The sequence below is a fragment of the Desmodus rotundus genome, chromosome 10, assembly GCF_022682495.2.
Source record: "Desmodus rotundus isolate HL8 chromosome 10, HLdesRot8A.1, whole genome shotgun sequence".
NCBI lineage: Eukaryota > Metazoa > Chordata > Mammalia > Chiroptera > Phyllostomidae > Desmodus > Desmodus rotundus.
Window position 1 is genome coordinate 44633716 of NC_071396.1, and position 26062 is coordinate 44659777.

Consider the following 26062-nt stretch of genomic DNA (forward strand, 5'->3'; position numbering starts at 1 on the left):
ACAGCTTCAAATCAGAAACCCCTCAATAATTCAGTCTCCCCTCTCCCCCCATACTCCAGGAGGCTCTCCTTGACTGAACCCACCCAATCCCCAGTCCTTGGGCCCCTTCTCCCACCAGGATCTCTCTGAGGCAGTTGCTGAGGGCATCTCCTACCATTACCAACTGAAACAGAAGCTCCAGCCTTCCTCAGAGATGGGGACAGGGTTATACCCAGCCCAGGGTCACAGAAGGGCTGTGACTCAGATGGGCCCTAATATCCTCTCTCACCAATCCAGCCCCTGGAAATGCACACCAACCAGTGTCAGAACCCAAGCAGAAATCAGAGGAAGGTGCAAGAGCCTCAGGCCATTCCTCTGAGCCACAGCCACACCAAAGGCTCCTGTGCACATGAAGCTCAGGGACAGAGAGACACAACCTTGGGCTTCATAACCAAATAAAAACACCAGGCATGGCCATGGGCCTGGGTCCCCTAGTTATCATGAACCCCCACAGTAGGAAGGACCATCTTTCTTTAGAGTCAGCCAATCCAAAGGTCCACAAGTCACAGGCAGACAGAGTTGGCCCATGACAGTGACAGACAGACACAGCTCGGGGCTCCTAATCATAACAGAAAGACAGACAATGACAGTCCCTGGCACAGACAGATTCAGCCAGAGCTTTGAAGGGACAGATGGAGGGACCAGCTGAGGAGAGTGGCCGTGACAGACTGAGAGACACAGAGGTAGATGGACAAACTTGGAGTCCCTGGCAGGGACCAAGACACAGCTGCTGCTGAGGTCACGGTGAAAGGTGGCAGTTCCATTCAGAGCTCAGCCCCAGTGGCTTCTACAGTTTCTCCCTTTTTGCACTGTGACCAGAGACTTGAGAGGTAGTCTTTCTAGGGTAACAAGTCTCCCTACCCCATGGTGTCCAGGAAGGGAGAAGCTCCTCACTGTCCCTAAAGCCAGACTCAAGAATCAATCTACTGCCCAGTCCTTAAGTCCCCTTCTCAGCCCTGTGGGGCAGGGAAAGCCTGCCCCATATCCCTCCTGGGGCCTCCTATTCACAGCATGGTGGACCTGCTTGTCCTAGCAGAGGTCGTCTTAGGGGCCACTGTGAATGCAGACTCTGGGCACAGTGTGAACAGTGCCAGGTAGGGACTGCAGTCCTGTGCTCCTGTGGTTATCAGGGGATCCTTAGGTCCAACTGGCCAGCTTTTCTCATAACCCCCATGACCTCCAGGGCCCAGAGACCTGAGGGTCTACAAGGTCCTGGCCAAGGGGAGAGGTTCTAGGCCAGGGTGAGAATGGGCGATTAGCCCTTTCCATAGGTAGGGAGACTGAGGCCGACCTGGACATACACATGCAGCTCTGAGTCCAAGAACCCCCTGGGAAGAGGTGAGATTTTCCTACATTGAAGGGACCTTTGTGCTGAAATCATGACTAGAATGCTTTCCTCAGATTGGGCTCCTGGGATGGAGACTCCAAGATGGAGATTAGTAAGCAGGGCTGCTTGTGGAAAGGAAGGAAAGGCAGCAGTATTGACCAAATGAAAAGCTGGATTTAATGAAGTCACAATAAAATCTCAGCTGACCCAAAGGAGACTTTTAGAGAGGAGATGGTCCTTCAGAGTCTTCCTCATCAGGGCAAGGAGGAGGACAAGCCTCTATTCCTTCCTGTTGATCAGTAATTGGATGTAGGCTGTCCCTGGAAGGAGCCAAGGCAAATATTGTCAGTGTGGAAAATATTTTCAGCCAGGAAAATCCCCAGAGGGAGGGATACCCCTGAGACCTGTCTCCCAGCAGCCCTCCTAGGCAGGGAGGAGAGGCACTTGACTGGGGCTTCCCCTCCCAGAGGAAACTTCAAAGACAACAGTCAGTGAGCTGGGCTGTATTCCCTGCTTGTTAGGGCAGATCTCAGGACCAAAACTGGTACTCACCTTCTCCTCCACTATCTACCCAGATTTTTCCTTCCCTCGGTTAGACATACGTTCATCCAAGAGGCTTTCCTGAAGGGTCTGTTTTCTGGTCTGATTTCATTTTAGCCTGGGGTTGCCGCACTTGTCCCTTTACTGTCACAATTGGGGGAAGGAGTACTAAATGGGCACCCAGGTGGATCTCACTGTGCAGGGCTGTGTAGCAGTAGTCTTACCTCCTCCTGATGGTCAGCCTCAGGTGCCCCTGCTAAGAAGGTGACTGCCCTTCTTTTATCCTGATCCCTGGCCATGAGTACATCAGAGCGCCTAGGCAGCGGCCTTGTTTGTAGTTTAACAGAACTCTGGCTGTGGTCCCGGTGGAGGTGTTCCCTCCTGGGGAACCACAGAATCCAGAATCACAGAGATGGGAAGCACAAATTCCCCACATGGGTCACTGGGGAAGATGGTAAAGGAGGCTATTTCTGCTTCTATCCCTTGATTCTCAGACCTTTGTATTACACATATTGGAACACGGTTCCATATAAGGGTCTTTGACTTATAGTGAGAATTGGGTTCTGGGTGATGGCTCATTATCCTTGTAAAGTACCATTCCCAAGATGACACTTCAACTCTGCCTTCAACAAGCTGTGGGAAGGCTGGCAGCTGCTGGCTGGTGCAGTATGTAGTATGACCAGTCACGGACCTGCTCCTCTACATCCTTTGGTTTGACAAGATATTCTATGAGCTCTCAGGCTGGTAAACCAAAACCTCTGAAAGCCCTTAGGCAGTGGTTTGGCTAAAGATCTGCAGATATGAAAGGCAACCCCATACCTGGAATGTGTATTTACTTTTGTCAAAAGGAATCACCGGCCCTTACAGAGTGTAAGAGGGGCCAGTGTAGTCAACTGGCAACTAAGGGGCCATTGAGCTCCTTGAGGCACAGTATTGCTTCTGGAGCTCAGGGTTGGCCTCTGTTGCTGGAAGTCTAGACAGGTGAGTGGCAGTAGCCAAATCAACTGTGGTAAGAGTCCACAGTACTGGGTTCATGCGTAGCCTCCATCACTGGCCTCACAGCTACTACACTCACGTACCCACTGAGCCGGCACTGGGGCACAACGACAGAAGCTGGATAGTATCAGCTGGAGGAGTCATTATGTCTACCCAATTATTGTACCTCTTCCCCTGAGGCATGCTTCTTGGTGGGCATTAACATGCAATATAAAGCTTTTCAACCTTCATGACACTAACATTTTTCCATCATATGCCTCCATCCTAGACTTCCTTGTCCCAGGTCTTCTAGTCTTTCTCCTTCCAGCTCCTGACCAGCCAAGCCATTTGCCCCAGCCCAGGAGTCCATACATATTTTAACTTCAGACTACCTCTCCATATAGAGTTAATGGCCAGGTGTATCACTTGAAGCTCTAGCCTACTGGATTTTTCTTCTTTCTAGGTCACTCCTGAGTGGAGCTGTAGTATAGTTACTAACCATTTTTGGCCTGACCCACATACTGATCTGACCTCTTAGTGAACCAAGTCTGGGCTTTCACCTCCTGCATCAACTGGTCCTCAGAGACTACCCACATAACCATAGGTATGAGATAGGGGAGAGGCTCTGGTGCCATGGGAGTGATGACATAGGTTCTGAATTATGTGTTTGTGCAGCTTGCTTGTGCCCTCCAATCCTGCTCATACTTGATTCCAAATGTACACCTTCCAACTTGTACAGGTTGTCGCTAAGCCCAACTGACCAAGTGGCTTAGTAGGTCTGACAGAAACCAACCCATCACAGCATGGTCACTCAGCCAAGTCCTCCATCTCTACTAGCATTCAGTAGTATAACAGCAGCTGTTTTTCAAAAGGTATGCATAATTCCCCCACACAGATGCTACGGCCTTGCTCCAGAGCCCAGGGACACAACGTACTTTCCTACTAGTGATACCTTTAAAAAACACAGGGTCTGACAATTCGTGTAAGCTCAAATGGCAGGGCTACCTGTTCCACAGCCTGACCTACAAATGACAGCCACGACTTTACTTCTTGGTGATGCTGACGCCCTTCTTCCCTGCACATTCCTTATTTGGGCACTTTCTTGGCCCTTGGGTGGGTTTTCCAGCCTTGCTTAATATATCCACTTTTGTACACTCGCTTCCTCTACAGTGTGCCGCAGCAATGCCAGCACATCTCACTTATTGTTCCGTGCTTCTAGGAACCATTCTAGTGGTGCATTTTCACCATCTCCTGGGTTTCTTGCCATAGTTTGAAACACTAATTCCTCGGAGAATGATCCCATAGCCATTAATTCTTTCATCCAAATTTCTGTTCTACTCTCTTGATCCAGAATCTAGTCCCATATATATCCCCCCAACTCCTGCTCATACTTGCTGGGTAGCTCCTGCCTTCATTTCGAGGTATAGATCTTCTTCTCCCTTAGCAAGTTCAGTACAACCTGTGGCCAGGTTATGTTGACTTAACTTTAATCACTGGCCTAGTTGCCAAGAGTGGAGGTGGGAGCAGATCCTGGAAGGAAGAGTCATTATGTTTTGCAGGAGAGGACTTTGCATCATCTTTACTTAGGCAAAAGTTAGAGTTCCTAACTCTTAATAGGGGTAAATGGGCCACTTATGTAGACTCAGAGGGTTCAGGGGAATCTGAAGACTCAAGATTTTCAGGTGTAACAGAGACCCTATGTGTCAAGGTCTCGTTTTTTCCCAGCAAGGGCTCTGACCTTGGCATAAAAGATCTGTCTTGGTTGGGAGTTTAACCTTCTTTGGAGCTTCACTACTTTGACAAATAAGTTCTGGTTCTCAGCTCTTTCCTTCTTTTCCACTGCAAGAGATGAGAGCTCTTTTATATGAACTAAGGAGGCCTTGAGCTTTCATACTTAGCTTTTAATTGACAATTAATCACTCCAACCTTTCATTATCTTTTTCTGAGAGTCAGTCAAGCTTAGCAATAATTACCCAATTCCACTGTCCTTAGAGTACTAATTCCCCCATATTTCTTAAACATCTGAAAAACTGTACCAGCTAATGCATTTTTTCCCCCAACAAGAGTGCAAGTTTTAACTGCACTACTACCTTGTGGCTCTCTGTGCTTCACCTGTCAACTGGGAAGGGCTGGGTCCTCACTGGCAGCCAGATGGGTAATCCAGCTCCAAAATCTTATCTTAGCATCTCTGTTTTTTTAAAAAAAGTCACTCCTGGAACCAAACTCCGTAAGTTAGGTGCCATGAGAAGCAGACTCTGAGTCAAAGATTATTATGCAGAACCTTTATTAGGGATAGCTCTTGGAATCAGTACCAGTGGAAAAGAGAGGCTGGACACAGGAGTAGAGGGAGGTTGAGTTGCCAACAAAGGTTCCAGAAAAGGTTCCTGCTGAGCCCAAGGAACTGTCCTGAGATAGTCTTCAGAGTTTCACCATGGAGAAGGGAGCGGTGCCTTATACGCCCTCACACTTATCAGTCACTAGATGTGAACTCCCGAGGTAGAAGCAGGTGTGACCTTACACGTGGCAGTATTATTTAGCAGAGGCAAGTCCCAAAGAATGATGAGAGCTGAGGCTGTCTTCCGGTAGCCCTCCCAGCAGCTGGTGGAATAAATCCTCCATTCATAAATGGGGCCTGGGCTACATATCATAGCATCCACAACACTAACTTCAAAATGCCATGTGCAACACTGGCTCCTGGGCACATGGGTCATAAGCCTGATGCTTAGAAATCTCCCATTAAGATTTTAATGCTTTAGCTAAGCCTCTTTCCTATCAAGACATATTAGACCAGGAAAGGGTCTCACTCTACTATTCTCAAGTACCCAGCTCCTCAAGATAGAGAGCTTCAGGGTCCCCCTACCCTCCCTAATACTGAGTACTCACTGTGCCTCAGTCACCAGGTATGAGGGATACCCATGAGGCAAGGAATAGATTCAGCTCCATCTCAATCAGGAGGTTGGGGAGTCAGGTACAACTCTTTGAGCAGGTAGTTCCAGGGAAGTCTTTGAAGAGAGGGGGAGTCATTTGCCAGGTGGCAAAGGGGCAGGGAAGAACATGCCTGCGCCAGGATGCCTTACAAAGAGCCCTTCATTCATGGCAGAAGGCCTGGTGAGAGGTACAGCAGGGACACTGGGGTGGAGGCTAAAGACAGATTGGAAAACACTGGACCCAATAGCATAGCTCACAGTTAGGGTGTCTCCATAATGCTGGAATTTCTCCCCAAAGAAGGGCATGCAGAAGCATGTTGGGAATACCATGAATCTAAAGTGCTGTCTATGGGATAGCATGCTTGGTGGTGGTCCCTGGGTTTGCCCTCAGATCAAATTTAAGACATTTAGGGTAGCCAAGGAGAAAAAGAACCAAGCGCTAAGAAACTTGCAATGCAGAAGAGCCAGTAAGGATGGGTCACAGAGGAGGAGGCCAGGAAAACCAAGAGGTCAGAAAACACCTCTGATCCTGGAGAGAGAAGTCAGGGCAATGTGAGTTGGCATCTGCTGGCAGGGTCCTTGGGGCAGGTAGGTGAGGGGCAATAGGGAATGAGGAGATGATGTGTGTGGAAGAGGCCTGGTATCTCTGGACAGGCTGGATGTTGAACAAGACTCAGGTGAGAGAGAGTTGCCCTTAGCCTGCAGATCACCACAGCCTCCCTTTCCAAGCTCTCCTCAGAGCCTTGCTGGGGCAGGATGGATAGAAACTGTGGTCAGGTCCAGGTGCCAGCTCATGCCTGGGTTTCCCCAGGGGGTGGGTCCTCAGCTCCTGGAATTCCAAGCTCTTCTCCAGCTGGGCTGCATCAAGCTGTTTCCAAGGCTTTACAGAGAGCTCTAATGCTTCTGTCCCATGGGACCTACAGGGAAACCCCAGCTTTGACCCCAACCCCTTGACTAAGGCCTCCAGAATCTGGGCCAGAAGCCAGGGTGGGGCAAGCCCCTGAGTCAGGACAACAGTTTTCTTCCTTAGTTTGTGTGCACTGATCCTCTACCATCCCCACCCCAGAAGATGGCCCTGGTAGGAGTAGGGAGGTGACACCCACAGAGTCAGTGGAATGGCTACATTTCTTTCGTCCTCACCACAATCATGTGAGACAAAGACCATGACCCTCTCTTTCACAGATGGTGTAACTGCTTGTCCATAGTCACACAGCCAGAGTGGCAGAGATGAGATCTGAACCCTCATCTTGGAGACTCCTTGACAGGTGTTCTTCCACTGAAGAACCCTCCCTGCACTTGGTATGAACCAGTCAGGATAAGATACTGAGAGGGATGCCAGGTCTTTGTTATTCAGAATCAGGAGGCTAGCTGGGCCTGGGTGGGGCCCCTAAGTGTCTGTCCCATGCCTGTCTCTTGACCCTCAGCTTAAGTCTTGCCTGGCCCATCTCCCACGGCCAGCTGCCTCTCATAGCTCTTATCTCAGCCTTCCAGAGCCTCACTCCTCCTCGAGCCTCCAGTCCCCAGTTTCCACTGAGCCCCTCCTCCCGGACGTCCCAGACTCTTCACAACCACCAGTGCGATGGAGCCATTTTACCAACAGAGAGACTAAAATACAGAGAAGCACAGGAAACCAGGGCAGAGAGCACATGGGTCCAATACCTGCCCTAGGACAGAGCCCAAGTGTCCATGAATGGCAGAAAGAGCAGCCACCATGGTGAGGACAAGGGTGAGGCACCTGGGGCAGCCCCAGTCCCTGGGTCTTCACAGAGGGGATCTCCTCTCCTTCCTCCCCACAGGAAGCATGCGGTGCTGCCTGGCCAGCCACAGGGGCCTGGGCATCCCCATGGAGCAGCCTTACCCTCTGGCCCTCTCCCCACCCATATAACACTGGCAGTCATGCTTATCTCAGAGCCCAGCTTCCTGCTGCCCTTAAAGAGACATGGCCTGCTACTGGCTGCCACCCTGCCAAGAGGCCTTTGACCTGTCTCCCCTGGTCACAGTGCTCATGCCTTGCTCACCACCAAAGAGAGGCTCTCTCTTCTCCACTCAGCACCCAGGTGACTCCGAGGACTGCCAAGCAGCCCAGTGAGCTCTTGTGAAGGGTGGATGGATGGATGAATGGCCTGATTCAAGATAGATTCCCTGCCTACTCGGTGCTTATGTTCTAGTGAGGGAGAGAGCAAAGCAGTGCCCAAGAGGATTCCCCAGACAACCTCAGCGATGACAGCAATGGGGATAATGAAACGGAGGATGGCTGGGAGACTTCGGAGTGACCAGTGGGAGCCTTTCTGAGGAGACGGTGTTCAACTGAGACCCGACCCATAAGGAGCTGGATTTACATTTTTAAAGGATCACTTAGGCTACTGTGCCAGATAAAAGTATCAGCAGGGGCTTCCGTGAGAAGGTTGTTATATTTGTCCTGCCAGGATGATCCCTGAACTAGGCGGTGGATCACAGGGAACAGAGGACAGAGGATGGAGCACAGGAGAGAGGCAGGATGCAGTGTTCAAGGCCCTGGCAGGTGAAGGCTCCTTGCCTCAACCTTCCCACGCTCAGCTCCTCGCTGACTGGGTTCTTGGGAGCTTCTGCCAAATGCCCTTGAAGAGAGTTGGAAGCATCCAGAAGAAAGTGGGGACAGAGAGGGAGCCCTGGGGCTTGGTTCACCTGAGCTCTGTCCGAGCCATTCTGAGGTTCCCCTGATTCTGATCACATGAGGAATTAGACATAGCAAGTACCCTTTTCCTGATGCTCCTGTACTTGAAGTGCCGAAACTTTGAGGGCTGAATGCCATAGCTGCTTGCCCATCGAATGCCTGCCACTTAGCACCTTGACCTGACTGTGATCCATGCCGACACCCAGAGGGTAATGCTGTAGCACTGAGGCTGTAGCATGTCAGTCATCAGGTGCCCAAACTAGCATCCTCTCTGTCAGGAGTAGCTTCTGAGCTCCTAGCCAGGGGAGGCCAGAGAGTTGAGTTAGATAGAGGTTAGCAACACAGGGCTGGGGTTGGGGGGGGGATGGCTGCCAGGAAGAGGAATAGTCAGTGGTAAGCAGAGGCTCCCTGCTCACCATCTACTCATGCCATTGCTGCTCACCACCAAGGAGAGCTCTCCTCTCCACTCAGCATGCAAGATCCCAAGATACCAAAGCAGGAGGGCTGAGGTGTCAAGCTGAAGGGGACATAAACAGAGGCAAGGACAGGTGCAGCATAAATGGCAATATCCAGCACTGTGGGGGAATTCAGTGTTGGGGCAAAAATGGTCCATTGTCAAAACTCACTCCCATCAGCACACCTCGGTGACTATAGGTGGCAGAGGGGGGTGCTCTGTGACCCATCTAGTGATACTCCCCCTGACCAGCTTAGCACCCTGCAGTGGGACTCCAAGGGTCAGACAGTATGAGAATTGTGTCATTTTTCAAGAATTGGAGTGTTATGGGCTCTTAAGAATGAGCGCAAAGAAACATTGTTGGATCAGGACAATATTAGGGCTTCTAATCTACAGGACCCCAAAGCTCAAATGCTTCTGCATAATTTGATAGCTTTCTTGAGAGACCATGTGGAAATTTAAGCTGGTTTCTTGAACTATTTCACAGGCCAATGAAGCCTGTGCATTTGGGATTTATTTGCTAATGCCCACACTGGCAAGTGCCCAAGAGCCAAATCTCTAGAACTGAAACAGACTAAGGATGAGATCACTGTTCTGACACAGGCTACCCCCATAGGTGGCCCTGAAGTGGAACTTCTGGACATGAAGAGTTTTGTTACCTTGGAGCTGTCAAAGATGTCCCATACTTACCCTAGGCCCTCACACCATCCACCAATATATAGATGCATAATAAAAAAAGTTTCTCCTACACTTCTCCCTGGACCAAAGGCACTCTCTGAGAGTGAGCACTCCTACAGCAGGTGAGAATGAGCACTGCTCTGGGTCAGGGCGGTCAGCAGCTTCAATGGGAGAGGGAAGTTTGGGCACTTCTGAGGAATGTTTTCTATTTTCCTAAGCTGTCACGCTCTGGCTGTGGTTACAGGAGGGCCAGGCTGTCCCTCAGATGAAACAATGTAACCCCTGAAAACCTCATGAGAAAGCCGATCCATCATATGAGCTCCACACAAATCTTACTCCAAAATTTCAGAGTCTGCTTGTTGACTGTTAAAAATCCAAACAAGCCCATGCTGGTGTGGCACAGTTGGTTGTAACATCCTCCTGTAAACTGAAAGTTCACGTGTTTGATTCCTCGTCAGGGCATATGCCTAGGTTGTACCCTGTACAAGAGGCAACCGATCAATGTTTCTCTCTCACATTGATGTTTCTCTCCCTCTCTCTCCCTCCCTTCCCCTCTCTCTAAAATCAATGAGCATGTCCTTGGGCGAGAATAAAAAAAAATCTAAACAAGTACAAAGCACCCTTTATACAGAGATGACACTTAGGTTTGCATCCTTCAGGCACCTCTCTTTCTCCATCCAGAGTCAAGCATACATTTATATCCTTTGTGGAAAATGTTCTTACTATACCTGTTATAACCTTTTTGTTTTGTTCATTCAGTAATTGTAATGTGCCACATGCCAGCAATTTTATTGGGTCAAATGAGTCAAGGAGTTAAGAGGAAGTTGTGATCTTTGTTATACCAGGTAACTATTTTTTTTTTAATTTCCTTAACAAATAGTTATCAAGCTCTTCCTGTGTACTAGGTGCTGCTATAGGCACTGGGAATACAGCTTCCCCACCACAGCTTACATCCTCATGGAGGTGACCTCATGCGGATTCCCACGAATTATTCCTTTTAATCCTCAAGTAATGCTATGATATACATCCTGTTATAAGCTCCATTCAGTGTGGGAATCAGAAAGGTTAAGTGACTTACCTAATGTGTCATAGCTAGAGAGTGGTGTGGAGCCAGGGCTGGAGCTCCCTAGAATTTTATGACTAGTCCAGTTCATTAGACCCCTCTACAATGACCATAAATGTGCATTGTTGAGGGATCAGCTAACTATGGTTTGATAATAAACACTGTAACTCTGGGAGAAACTCCTTCCCTAAATCTCTGTTCACTGTTACCGGAAGGTCTTGCCTGGTGCTCCTGACACCCGCAGAGTGCCTTACATGAAAGGGCAATGCACAGAGGAGAGGCTGCCCGGGCCCTGAGGTGCCACTGATGCAGGAACTCATCAGCACGCCAGTGTGTCAACATCACAGAGAAGCCTTTGACAAATCGAAAGACCCTTTTAGCAACAGTGAAAGTTTTCTGAAGGGTGAGAAAACCTCTTGAGAGGAGGCTGTTTGGGCATCTGATTGGCTTAAAATTTCTACAGAAAGGCAATTAGTCAAATTGGCTTGGACGACTCCCAATTGCTCCCAATTGCTCATGCTTCACCAACCTGTACGAGACAGGAAAAGGGAAGGTGACACGTCGAGCGCTAGCTATGTGTTAGTGCAAAGCACTTCCATATATCTCTTATTCAATTCTCACCTCAGCCCTGCAAATGGATATTATTATCTCATTTTACAGGTTCCAAAGTGAACCCCTGATCAGCCCCTTCAAACCTGCCCCTTCTGTAACCTTCCTTGTCTCAAGATGTGTTAAGTCCTTCATTCCAGCTGCCCAGAGCAAAACCTTGGAGTCATCATGGACACTGCTCTCTCCCTCACACTCCACATCTAATCCACCAGCAAATCCCGATGGCTCTCCTTTCGAAAGGTATCCAGAATCCAACGTTTCTCACCACCTCCACTGCACTCACGGTGAGTCAGGCTGCTCTGATCTGCTGCCTCGAGTATGTGTCAGTGGACATCTAGCCAATTTCCCTGTTTCTACCTGTGCCTTGCTCTATGGCCTGTTCCCAACTCAGCAGCCAAAGTGATCCTGTTATAATCTACATTAGGTCATGCAACTCTGTTCAACTCTCCAGTGGCTCTGCATTTTACCAGAGCAAGATGGACTATGATGGCCCACAGGGCTCAACATCATCTGCCCTTCATCTTTCCTCACCTCTCTGACTTCTTCCTCTGTGCCCCGACTCACGCCGCTCCAACCATGCCAACCCCCTGGCCGTACCCTGAACACACCAGCCTCAGGGACTTTGCACTGGCTCTTCTCTCTACCTAGAACAGCCTAACTCCTTCACCACTTTCAAGTCTCTGCTCGGATGTCATTTTTGCATACAGATCTTCCCTGTTCATCCTATTTAAGACTACAGTCCCTTCTACCAACACTCCCAGCCCCCAAGTCCCCCTGATCTTGCTCTATTTTTTTTCTACAGCACTGATCACCTTCTAACATTTCACCAGGATAGTTGTTTATTTTGTGCCTCCCATACTATGATACAAACACATTTCTGAAGGCAGGAATACTTCTCTGTTTCCTCTACTGATGACTCCCAAGTACTAAACTAGTATTTGTCACATAGAACATAAGCAATATATGTTCAGTGAATGAATAAATGAATGAATGAATGAACTAATGAACAAATAAAGGGGCAAAACGACGAGTTAGGACACTGTCTAAGGTCACAACTAGTAGGTGGCAGAGTTAGGAATTGGAGCCAGGACTCTTGGACTCCAAAGATCAGTCTATTTCTACCAAATGCTTCTCAGAAAGAATGAGGCAAAGGATCTGAAAGCAGATTGACTTGTGGGACTTTTGCCTAAATGACAATCTGGCACCCATTCAAGGCTGGTCCCACCTCCAGCTGCACCTGCATCCTTACCTAGATTCAGTGCACAATTGCCAAACTGAGCAGTAGCCCTGAGTCACCTCCGAAGGCATTGACTGTGGTCAGCACCATTACTTAAGGAGGGGGAAGGGAAGTATGAGAAACAGTGAAAAGGAATCTGTGAAAGGTTACAAGTGACACCTGGGGCTGGCCCACCTGTGTTATTTAAAAGAGCCACTTCCCTGTGAACTTGAAGGGCACAGTGGCCACCTCATTCCTACCTAGGTGTCCTCTCAATTTCTTCTCTGTAGTTTGACCGTGATCCATCATTCACCTGACAAGCCTCTGTCTAAACCTGCCCCAGGTACAGTGCCTGCTCATTTGCTACCCCAACTTCCCCACGTGCAGCAAGGCACATTCCTGTCTCCTGCCCCAAGAAGACTGCATGCCCTGCGAAGACAGTCCAAAGCTTGGAGGCTAAGTTACTTCTAGAATCCCTTCTCTAACCCACACTCAGCACCAGGGTCCTGAGTAGGGTGGATGGGTGGCTTGTGTTACTTCAGAAGCATGGAAAGGGCCCTTAGAGAGGGACACTGGACCAATTCTGGGCCCCTCCAGAATCAAGGCAGTGTCCAGGACTTCAGAAAAAGAAGGGTTACTTTCAAACCACCAACCAACTCACCCACCCACCCACCCCTGTGGCCACATTGAGACTGATTCCGATAGGAATAAGACCACAAAAAGTCCAAAAAAGTCCAAAATAAGACCAGGCCCATCCTCTCTTGCATGCCTCAAAGGCTGTAGCTCCTGCTTCCCTGTGTTCTTGTCCACTACACATGCCCAGCTGAGAGATCATCACAGAGGCTAAGCCGGAGACACCTGTAGGCTCTGGAAGAGAGGCCTGCTTAGAGGCCAGAGGGGACCCCCACTCTGGCCCTTTCCACTTAAGTAAATGCCACCAGCTGGCGACTGAGATGCATGACTGCTTCTGTGGCTTTGGAGACAGGGCTCTACCAACTCCAGGAATAAGAATGCTCCCCAGAGGCACCCTATTTAGCCCAGGAGCCAGGATGAGACAACTCAGGAGTTTGGAAGAAGGGCTAACAAGGCAAAATCCCCACAGAGGGTAGGCTGCACCTCATTCTGCCTCCCTGAATGAAGTCTACCGTGGGGCTCCAGGTATGAACACCACATAGCCCCATCTTTCTAATGAGTGCGGAGCTCTGGATCTTGCACGGCTCCCTGAAAGTGCTTTATGAAATACCTCTATTGATGTAAGAGTCTCTCTTATCTTAAAATAAAAATGACCCAGAAAGGCCATACACTGGGCCCTCAGAGTTATTGATACCATAGAGTACAGGTGTCTAGTTTGAGTGGATTTTGGGGGGAGCTACTCTCTACCCATATCCCTTCATTGAAGTCTTAAGCAATTTCTTGCCCAAATTAAATCTGGGGAGGACAAAGTGCTAAAATCTTGGAATGGGGCTCTGAGGCTCCACAGACACGGCCGGCGCACAAAGGGCCCAGCCTCTGCATTGAGGTCCGGCTGCTGAGGCCTGACCTGAGGAGGCCGGGCTGCCGCACTGACAACATGTCAGCCTGCTGCAGCACAGGACCCAGGAGCTGGGGGCAGGGATCATCATGGTGACTAATAACCTAATTGTGGAAAATTACAACTTCCTGAGCTGGGTCTATCAGTGGTGGCCACAAAACTCTTTATGATGTGGCCAAAAATTCCTCCTGCCACCACAGCCCTTGAAAATAGGTCAAAGACACCTTCTCTGGAACTCTCAGAGCAGGACTTAGCTCACACCCTCTAACCCTCTGCCATCAGGCTGCACACACTGGAGATTTTGCGAGAATGCTTTCCTCCTCTCGGGTATGAGTCCAGCCTTGGCTCCCGGCTGACCACCAGTCTTGCCCTGCTTGGTCCTCCTCAGGGCACTGACTGGTCAAAGAGAAAGCTGCCTGCTGTTCACCCCTGAAAATGTCTGTCTACAGCCTCTCTGGGGCACTGTCTCCTCTTAAGTACCAACCAAGACCAAGAGCCCTGGCCTCATCTCCCAGGCTATACCTCACCCTGAAGCAGGGCAAGAGGTAGACAAGGCACTGACAGAGACCTCAATTATGTTTTCCCCAGCTTTTCAAAGGCCCTATATATACAGCAGGGGTTCATGGCTGGCTGTTGCCTGGGTCGGACATACAGAGCTCTATCCTTGAATGTTCAGCATCCATGAGTAGTATGCTGCAGAGTCCAGCACCTCACCAGGCTCTGACACTGCCTGTACTAACTGTAACCCTGGGCCATCTTTCTTACTGGGGCGATGCCCAGCTTCCTCTCTGAGAACAGGGGTGGCATTCTCAGTTGCAAGGGTTGCTTTGGAAGCCCTAGGGAACAGGACAGCAGATGACAATGGGCTTTGTAGACCCTTGTGGAGGTGGGCAGGGAGCCCCAGTCTTCTGTTTCCTGTGTTCAGGACTTGGCAGAGAGAGAAACCATTCAGCTTTGAGGGTGCCAACCTTCAGGTTTAGGAGGACAGGACTCTCTAAAAGTTCTGTGCCTATTCCTCTGCTTCTTTTGTGCCTGCTGCTACCAGCAGGAGACCCAACATCTAGGCCTGAAGCAGTGATGGGATCTCTGGCACTCACAGAGGGTCTGAGTGTTTTCCCTTTTAAGACGCTTGGGAAGGGGCTGACCTGGAGAAGACACCCCTGCTAAGTGCCTGCCATCTAAGACAACACTTCTCTCCGCCCAGAAGCCTCATCTCCTCTCTGGCCCAGGCATCAGCCTGAGTTCGGGAAGATGGCTCTGTCCTGATGACCCCTGGAGCCTCTAGGCAGTCCTCACCAGGGATAATAGGCTCTGTGTCAACCTGGTCTACAGCCAGCCTGTACTGAGTCACAAGAGTCTGCCTGGAACTCAAGGCCAAAAACAGTGACTTAGGCAGCCTGGAATCCAGGGAAAACCAGTCCTGGCTTTCCACCCGAGAACCCTGCCCTGCTCAGCATGAGCTCACCCAGCTAGACAGTGACAATGACAATGGGAAATTGCCAGTCTCTTGTAGTGAGAGGAGCAGGGGGCTGAGCCTTGAGCCTGAAACCACCCCTGAAACATTCTTTGAAAACCCCATATCAACTCATCTAAAATTAGCTTTCAGCATCTAAATCACTTCCTGTTAAGGAAACCGCAGGTCTGATGCATCATCACCTAGAGTGCCTCTAGATGGTGGGAGCAGGTGATACAGGGGTGCTGCACACAGAAAACTATGACACTCCAAAAGAGGCACAGCATTCGGGGACTCTTCTCTCCCAAATGCAGAAAGTACAGTTAAGCAGGGCCCCATAAGGCCACTGCTACAGAGACAGGGACCAGCTGGAGCATGCACACACTCATATACACATGCGCTTGTGCAGGCAAGCCAGAGACGTCCCCACTGCTGCAGAGACTACCACACGCACAGCCCAAGCACATCTCTCCATGCCCCTCCAAACATGTGGCTCACCAGAGAGGAGGAGAGTGTCTGGCCTGCTTGGAGTCCTGCAGTCCTGTCTCTGCTCTCTGTGGTCCTTCTACTTTATGCCTAACAAACTCTGAGCAAGGCTGTCCTAGTGCTTAGCACTTAGCCTTCACTCATTGTTTCAGAGAGCTCTTTGTATACTAGGACTACAAGGAAGCATCCTTAATAAAATCAAGGATTATGCCAAAAATCTACAGCAAATATACTTTAATAATTAAAGATTAGAAGAAACTCCATTAAAGTCAGAAACAAGACAACAATACCTGTTAACTATGTTCCTATTCAATACTGTACTGAAGTCCTAATAGCTATGTGGATAGAAAAAAAAGATAAACTTGAAATTTGTAGATTGATGATGATAATGATTGTTATTACTGCTTGATTTATGAAATGCTTTATCTACCTTAAGTCATCTATTCTACCTTTTAAGGTAGATATCAGTTTCAAACCCATGTTTACAGATGAGGGAACTAAGTAATAGCGATGTTAAGGTACTTGACTAGTAAATGGCAGAGCCAGACTTTATATCCAGGCACTGACTTCAGACTCTAGGCTTTAGTCACAACACTCTGTCACCTCTTGGTGATATGGGACCCTACACAGAAAACCCAGGAGATGAATGACGTGGCTGGATGTAAGATCAACGAACAAAAATATCAGCAGCTTTCCCCCATACACAAAAGTCAATTCTCCTCCAATTAGTCAATAAATTCTATCCCAATTCTATCAAAATCAAAATCCCTATAAGATCCTGAAAGAATGATTCTAAAATCCATACAGAAGATTATTCAAGAATATTTTGAAAAAGAACTATGGTAAAAGATCTGCCCTATATGATATCAAAACGTGTTATAAAGCAACAGGAATTAAAACAGTGTGGTACTAGTGCATGAATAAGCAAATAAACCAATAAGCCAGACAAATAGTCCAGAAACAGAACCATGTATTTATGGATTTATGGAGTGAAATAAAGTCTAGATTCAGAGATGGATGATAATGCTGACTTGGACTCTCTTCAGGGTTGCTTTTATTTTGGTTTACTCCTAAAATAGTTAATAATTAGGATACAAAGGATATTTGTGAGATGAGAATGCACATGGGTGTTGTGACTTCCCACTGCCTTTCTTGCTTTTTCACAAGGGCACCCCCAAGTTCAATGATCTTGGTGTTTTGCACAGAATGAGATGTCCACCAGGTCAGAAGAGCCCAGAAAAGCACTCACAGCCTTCTACACCCCACCCATGTCAGCACCGGAACAGCTAATACTACCAAATAAAACCCTAATCCTGCTCTTCAGTAGGCTGCGTCACACATGCCTAATACGTATACTCTAGCCCTTGAAATTTTCTGTTGCCAGTATTCTGGGCAACCTGTCCTTCCCTGGCTTTAGTGTCTTAGAGTTTTCTGTTCACGTTCACTTCGGGTCTTTCAGTGAGTAGGCCTGAGCCCACCACAAGTGGTGTTTCATATCAGCACGAAACAGATGACTCTTTAAGTAAACAGTACTGAAACAATTGTTATTAAATTGGCTAGGAATACTTTTAGTTTTAAGTAAAAGAAAACTCAACAATACAGTAAATATAAAAGACATGTAGGTTGGATTTCAGAATAGGATCGATACCCAGACCAGTGATGTCAGCAAGGACCTGATGTCTTCTGCTCTCTCTGCACTAGTTCATGCTAAGACTAGGTTCCCCCATGGGAGTAAGATGATTGTCAGTGGCAACTGAGCCAATATTAAAAAACAACAAAAAACCACACCTCTTTCTCAGAAGCTCCCAGCAAACATTACATCATGCAGCATTGGCCTCAAAGGGTCATTTACCAATCTGAACCATTCATGCCCTATAGCCAGGAGATGGGATGAATTGACTGTCTTAAGCCAAGTAGGATCCACTTTAAGAGGTGAGAGTGAGAGCAATCCCATACAAACCACACAACTGGGAAATTCAGAATACTGTTAGAAAAGGAGGAGCAAAAAATAAGTACTGGGGAGACAATCAACAAAGGAAAAATAAAGCTAGGTCCCTCCTTACATCATTCATAAAAAATAAAATCAGGTATTAAAACCCTAAATATGAAAAGTAAATATACTAGAAAATATAGAGTAATATGTTCCTGGCCTTGGGGGAGATTGGAAGTCTTTATAAATAAAGATTTAAAAAATTAAGTCACTTAAAAATCAATCATTTTATTCCATCAAAATAAAACACTTTGGTACAATAAAAGATACTATAAAAGACAAGTGAGACACTGGGAAAAACATCTGTAACATTTGTAATAGACAAACAATTACTACTTAGAATATAAGGAATATCAAAAAGTTAAGTAAAATCTCAACAACTTAAAGAAAAGGACATGAAGATGTAATTAACGGAAGAAAACAAAAGTGCCCAGTGACTGTAAAAAATGTTTAGCATCACTAAGGAACTTGAGAAATGTAACAGTCAAAAATTCTTTATGCAACATTTGATAACATCAAGACAATGGTTTTAACAGGCTGATTGTGGGTGTATAATAATGTTAGTAGCTGTTTGTGAGTCCAACTTCCCTCTACAGATCAAGCTGACAGACTCCAATAAATGTAACTATATATACTCTATGAATCTTTAATTTCTTATGTTGTATCTACCCAAGAAAGATCCTTGCTCGTGTGCTTAATGAAGGATGTGCCAGAATATTCATTGCAGCCTATTTGCAATAATGAAATTTCGGAAATAAAATGTTCATCAACCAGAGATGAATAAATAAACTGATATGTATTTGTGCTACAGAATGTCATGTAGCAATTTCAAAATGTACATGATCCTTTTGAACAAGTATGGAGCAATCTCTAAGAGGTGTCAGTGGTTGATAGCTGCAATGTGATTAGAATATCTGTATGAAAAAGAAAGACAGGGTCACTAAGTAAATGTATAGAAAAAGATCTGGAAGATAATACACCTAGTTGAGAACTACAATTGGAACTGGGAGAGGGAACTGGGATCAGGCAAGGCAGTCAAAGGGCACTTTATTTAGCTTTTAATTTTATAATCTTAAGACTAAATAACTTTTTTTTCTTATGGGAAGAGCATATTCTTGAAAGATGTTACCAGGAGAAAATGTAAGATGTTACGAGAAGAGAATGTATTCACGTATCATTTGGGTAATTAAAAATTTTTTTAAAATAAAATCATTAGGAGTTGGCTAAGCAAAGGCTAGAGTTTAGAGCCTGCTCCCTCTGCAAGGAGCCCTGGGCACCAGCGGTGACTTGACTTGACCTGCTCACCTGCCATGTCCCTGCCTAGATCTTGTTGCCATACTCATGGACCTCTCTGGCCCCTGATGGTGGGTGCATGGGCCATCTCTCTCCTGCAGCACAGCTGAATGCCCACAAACAGGGGATGGAGGGCAGGCAGAAGGTACTGGATAGCCAGGGAGCCAAATGATGAAGGATATTCTATTGAAAGAAGTTCAAAAATGAACAAAAGGAAGGAAGGAAGGAAGGCAGGCAGGCAGGCAGGAAGGCCGTGCATGGAAGACCGAGTCCTGGCAGGCAGGTACCTGCATTCAGATAATATGTGTGCTTCTCCCCATGTCCTCACCTTGCTGCTCAGCAGTACCTCCGCCCCCAGGGTGCTGTGTCCAGACTTTGAAAAACTGACTCCCTCAGAAAACCTTGATTCTGGGACAGTGACTAGAAAAAGGGGTGAGTGGAAATCAAAACAGAATAGGAGTTGGAGAAGGACCAGGGTGAGAGGGAGAGGTCTGCATCAGGAGCAGAGGTTCTATTTACATCTGTGGGTAGTAGACACAGATGAAACCATTACCTACCTCCGTCTCCAACATGGAGCAAAATGGATGTATGCATACATCCATTTTGCATGTATGCATGTATGCATTTGTTTATTTATTTATTCTTGACACTATTACAGATGTCCTCAATTTTCCCCAACTCTGCTCCCCTCCACTTATTCCCCACCCCCTAGAGCAAAATGTCTTTTACCCACAGGGTTAATAATCCTAATTCCTGCTTCAGTTAACCAAGTAAGAGAGGAAAGAGCCTGCCCACCAGGCCAGGGCAAAGAAAGTCACTGTTTCCACTGGCGAGGTACAAAAGGAGTTCAAGGCAGAGGGCAGGGCCCTCCCAAGGCATGGTCCGAAGGCCTAGGCTGAGATGGCTAGAGGTGCTGATGCCACATCTGCAGGAAATGGAATCCTGGGGGTGGTGTGGTAAAGTAAAAAAAACCCTCTGGTTTTAATAGATCCACTCCTAAGGTTACCCAGAAAGTTCAAACTAAAGTATCACCCTCACCTCCCTCCACCCACTCTACCATGACTTTAGAATTGTGGGAACCAAAGTGCTCCATCCAAGGAAAAAGAAGGACTTCCTTTGAGGTTAAGGTGTGAAATGACAAAGACTACAGCATCTAAGAAGGCCTTCCCAACCCTGAGACTTCCTGCCTCTACCTCCAGAGCCTCTGCAGAGACTGGGGAGGTGAGCACTTCATCAGGCTCTAAAAAGGAATAGATATGAAAAGCTTCTATTGTATCCTTTCAGAGTAAGTGAGCTGCCATTAAATGAGAGATGGTCAGACATGGGTTTACATTCTTATTTATGACAGGCCCAAAGGGGCACAATTGGAAAGAAGGAGACTTCTTTGCATAATAGTATGTTGTGTGTTTGTCTAATCGTTACCAGATGGACACTATTGGAATAATAAAGAGGTATATATTCTTCATACAATGGCAATGAAGAACTTGTACTTGCCTTGAAGTACTTACATATATACACCTGGACAGTCCTGCTGGAATTATTCTAGACCAGCATTTCAAATGCAACCTTCTGTGATGATGAGAATGTTCAATATCTATACTGTCCACTGCAGGAAACACAGGCCACATGTTGCTATTGAAAACTTGAAATATTAAGGCAATTAAATTTTTAAATTTTATTTAATTAGCCACATTTAATTAAATTGCCATATATTGTCAGCGGTTATTGCATTGGACAGCTTAGTTCTAGGTTCAATCTGTCCTGTTTGTTTGGGTCAGAGTGTGCCAAAGAGTAGGAGGAGATGCGTATGGAGAGGTAGTTAGCAGAACACATGACCAAATACATGCGCAGGAGACCGCATGACAGATAAAGCTAGGGGCAAGCTCCATGACAGCATAAAACACCTTCAGCACCTCAAATCTTCTCAAGCATCTGCTGCACCCACTAAAACTTTGTACAAGTGATGTTTTCATGGAAGTTCAAGGAAAGGGGTATACTAGTGAAACGGAGTGATGCAGAACAGGTATTGCAAAGTCATAATAGTAGAACAGTCAATGTAATCCTGATGACATCTGGGTGAAACTTTTATCTCCATCCCCACTACTGAGAAGCCCCACTTTGGCCAAGTGGTCAAAAGAAGCACCAGCTTGGACACAGTGTTAGGATTGGGCTTCCCTGTCTTCCATAGGCAAGAGAAGGTGAGCATGTCATCAGGCTCTTAAAGGAATAGACTAGAAAAGGAGGCAGAGTGATGGGTGGAGGGAGCCCTCAACTTCTCTTTAAAGAACCTATGCACCCCAATGTTCATAGCAGCACAATTTACAATAGCCAAGTAGTGGAAGCAGCCTAAGTGCCCATCAGCAAATGAGTGGATCAAAAAACTATGGTACATTTACACAATGGAATTCTACACAGCAAAGAGAAAGAAGGAGCTTATACCCTTTGCAACAGCATGGATGGAACTGGAGAGCATTATGCTAAGTGAAATAAGCCAGGCGGTGAGGGACAAATACCATATGATCTCACCTTTAACTGGAACATAATCAATAGAAGAAAAAAGCAAACAAAATATAACCAGAGACATTGAAGTTAAGAACAATCTAACAATAGCCAGAGGGGAGTGGGGAGGGGACAGTGGGGAGAGAGGTTTACAGGAACTACTATAAAGGACACATGGACAAAATCAAGGGGGAGGGTGGAGGCAGGGGAGGGAGGCTGGTTCGGCTTGGAGTGGGGGAGGGATGGGGAGAAAAGGCAGACAACTGTAACTGAATAACAATAAAACCTTTTAAAAAAAGATTGACTTCTTTCACTTACAAATATGCTTTTAAGGTTCACTCCTCCATGTCTTTTCATGGCCTGATAGCTCATTTCTTCTTAGTGCTGAATCATAGTCCATGGTCTGGATGTACCACAGGTTATCTGATTTACCTACTGAAAGACATCTCAATTGCTTTCAAGTTTCAGCAATTATGAATAAAGTTGCTATAAACATTTGTGTGCAGGTTTTTATGTGGATTTGTTTCAACTCATTTGGGAAAATACCAGAGTGTGATTGCTGGATAATATGGTAAGACTATGTTTAGTTTTATAAGAAATTGTGGAACTATCTTCCAAGGTGGCTGTAAAGTCATTATTAATACAGTTTGATCAATATCTACTATATTTGTTACTATTTTCCAAGTTTTGCTTGTGTCCTTTGTTCCTATTTTTGTCTTCCACTCTTTTTTCTGCTTTTGAGATTTTAAGAATTTTATATAATTACATTTTCTCTCCTTTCTTAGCACTAATTATACTTTTGTTTACAGCTGTACTGAGGTATGATTGATCTATTACCTTTATAAAACACTTTTTTAGTAGTTGCCCTAGAGTTTGCAAAATATGTTTATAACTAATAAAGTCGACTTTCAAATAACACTATGCCACGTCACAGTAAGGTACTTTTTCCCCTCTGGTTTCTTTCAAGATTTTTTCTTTATCTTTGATTTGCTGTGTTTGAGTATATGACTAGTCCTAGTTTTCATTATTTACCCTGTTTGTCATTCTCTGAGCTTCCTGGATTTGTGGTTTGGTGTTTGACATTAATTTGAGGAAATTCTCAGTCATCAATCCTTAATATGTATCTTTTGCTCCTTTCTCTCTTTTTTGTCCTAGAACTCTGATTTTGTGTATTTTGTACCTTTTGCAATTGTCCCATAATTCTTGGAAATTCTGGGATAGTTTTAAGTTTTTTTTCTCTTTGCCTTTCACTTTGGTTAGTTTCTACTGAAATATTTTCAAGCTCTCTGTTTCTTTCCTTGACTGTGTCCAGTATTCTGATAAACCTATCAAAGGTATTCATTTGTGTCATAGCATTTTTAATTTCCAGCATTTTCTTTTGATTCTTGGAGTTTCCATCTCTCTGCTTAAATTACCCACTTATTCTTCCATGTTGTCTACTTTTTCCATCAGGGCCCCTTAGCATATTGATCATAGTTGTTTTAAATTTATGTTCTGGTAATTCTAACATCCCTGCCATATCGGGAGTCTAATTCTGACGCTTGCTGTGTCTATTCAAATTGTTTTTCCTTTTAGTAAGCCTGTTGAAAGGAGGACATAATGAACTGAGTAAAAGGAACTGTGGTGAGTAGGCACTTAGTAATGTAGCAGCAAGGCATGGAGACAGAGGAAGCACTTATAGTCCCATGAGTGGTCTCAGCTCTTCTGGTGAGCCTGTGCCCCTGGACTGTCAACTTCACCAAGGGTCTCAGTTCCCTCCACCCCTGCGGTGGAAGAGGTTTGGGGGCTGGAGTCTGGTATCTCTCTGCCCACAGATAGGTTAGGAAAAACTATTTTTATCAGAGCAGAACATGCTAAAGGCAGGCCTTGTTAAGGACAGAATCCTCTGGCCTAATTCAAAATGGTTTCTTTTCCTCTACACCTGCTGGATGCATGAGAGGATTCTTCTGTGATCCTCACTGTGGAAATTGGTAGAGTTCCTGAAGGTAAAACTCACAAAAGTGTGGGAGCCTTCTGATGAGTGGGGGATCATCCCCTGGAGATTTTATCTCTCAAGCTTATTCTCCCTGAGTCTCCAGCAACTTGATAGTTGCAGTTTATCATTTCCACGGAGGTGGGTTTCTGCTCCAGTAAGTTGTGACTCTGCCTCTCCAGTTTATGGGGAAGAGTCTTGCCCTGTGACCTCACTTCTCTGATGGATAAAAGAAGATTTGTTGATTTTTCAGTCTGTTCAGCTTTTTTTTAGCTTCTTGTTTAGATGGAATGACAACTTCTAAGTCCCTTATATGTTCAACTGGAAACCAAAAGTATGAAATACGTTTTCATACAAATAAAAGCTGATCACTCACCATACACAGAAAAGTTTCTGCCCCACAAAAACTTGGACCTACATAAAGAAATAAAGGTGTCTGGAAAAGGATAAATTAAAATAAATATAAAAGATTTTTTCATATTTTAATCACCTAAAAGATAATTAACTGTCTAAAGCAAACATAGTAGCCAAGTATTATAAATTTGCAGCATATGATAAAGTAAAATTCATAACTATAGCACAACATTGGGAGGAAGAAACAGAGTATTACTATAAGGTTCTTAAGCTACACATCAAGTAGCAGTACAGTTTTATTTGAAGAATGATAGTGATTAATTAAAGGAGTATATTGAAACCTCTAGGACAACCACTAAAATTTGTTTAAAAGTGGCAGAAATAATAAGCCAATAATGGAGGTAAAATGGAATAATAAAAAATTGCCAATCCACAGCAGGCAGAAAAAGAAAAAAAAAAAGGAACAGATGGAACAAATAGGATCAACTAAAAAAAAATGGTAGATTTTAAACCAACTAAATAATAATTATATTAAATATAAATTGTCTAAACACACTAATTAAAAGACAGAGATTGTCAAATCAGATGAAGAAGGAAGGCAATAATACGCTGTCTACAAGAAACCCACTTTAAATGTAAAGGGAGGTTAAAAGTAGAATGGTGTCAAGAGAAGGGAAGACAAGCCACAGGCTGGGAAAAAATATTTCAAAATACAAGTCTGATAAAAGGCTATTATCCAAGATACACAAACAGCTCAGTTTAAAAATGGGCAATGTGTTTGAACAGACACCTTATTAAAGATGTATAGAAGGCAAGTAAGCATATAAAAAGATGCTCAACATCATATGTCATTAGGGAATCATAAATCTAAACAATGAGATACAGTACACCTCTCTTAGAATGCTGAAAAACAAAAACACCAACACCACCAAACGTTAGTGAGAACCTAATGAAACAGAAACTCCCATTCATCAGTGGTGGAAATAAAAAAATGGGACAATTACTTTGGGAAATTGTTTGGCAGTTTCTTACAAAGCTAAACATAGCTTTACCATATGATCCAGATATTATACTTCTCGGTAACACCCAAATGAACTGAAAACTTCTGTCTACACAAAACTCTGCATGCAGGTGTTGATAGCAGCTTTATTCATAATTGCCAAAACTTGAAAGCAACCAATATGTCCTTCAGTAGGTAAATGGGAAAGCAAACTGTAACATATCCATATAACTAAATACTGTTCACTGATATAAGGAAATGAGCTATCAAACCATGAGAATACACAGTGGAATAAATCATAGATGCATATCGCTCAGTGGAAGAAGTCAATGTGAAAAGACTACATAATGTATGACTCCCAACTACATGACATGCTGGGAAAGGCACAACTGTGGAGACTGTAAAAAGATCAACAGTGGCCAGGAGTTCAAGGAGTGGAGAGGTGGAGCACAGAGAATTTCTACTATTCAGTATGGCAAAGTAACAGTGGATACATGTCATTATATATTTGTCAGAACCCACAGAACTGTATAAGTCAAAGGGTGAACCTTATTGTAAACTATGGATATTAATTATGTATCAATGTTTGTTCATGAACTGCAACAAAAGTATCACACTAACACAAATGTTAATAGCAGAAACTGTGTGTTGGGGGTGGGGGCGGGAGGCAAATGGTAAAATGCTGTATTTCCTGCTCAGATTTTCTGTAAATCTAAAACTCTCTTTAAAAAAAGTATACTAATTTTTAAAAAGTAAAATAATAGAAAATGACATACCATTAAAACATAAACCAAAAGAAAGCTGGAGTGGCTACATTAGTATCAGACACAATAGAATTCAGAACAAGAAATATTACCAAGTGTAAGAGGGACATTACATGACAATAAAGAGGTAGGTTAACCAGGAATACATAACAATCCTAATTGTATATCCACCTAACAAAAGTTTTGAAACACATGAAGCAAAATTGACAGAACAGAGTAGAAACAGAAAGATCCACAAT

At 45.3% G+C, this 26062-nt stretch overlaps 1 long non-coding RNA gene across 1 annotated transcript in view; it reads right to left on the reverse strand.

The window, feature by feature from the left end:
• Positions 1-5185: 5185 nt before the first annotated feature.
• Positions 5186-26062, reverse strand: part of LOC139440315 (uncharacterized) — a 56234-nt gene continuing 35357 nt past the window's right edge. Inside the window, exon 3 of the long non-coding RNA XR_011650458.1 lies at positions 5186-5479. This is a non-coding gene — a long non-coding RNA (uncharacterized lncRNA). The remainder of the gene's footprint in view (positions 5480-26062) is intronic.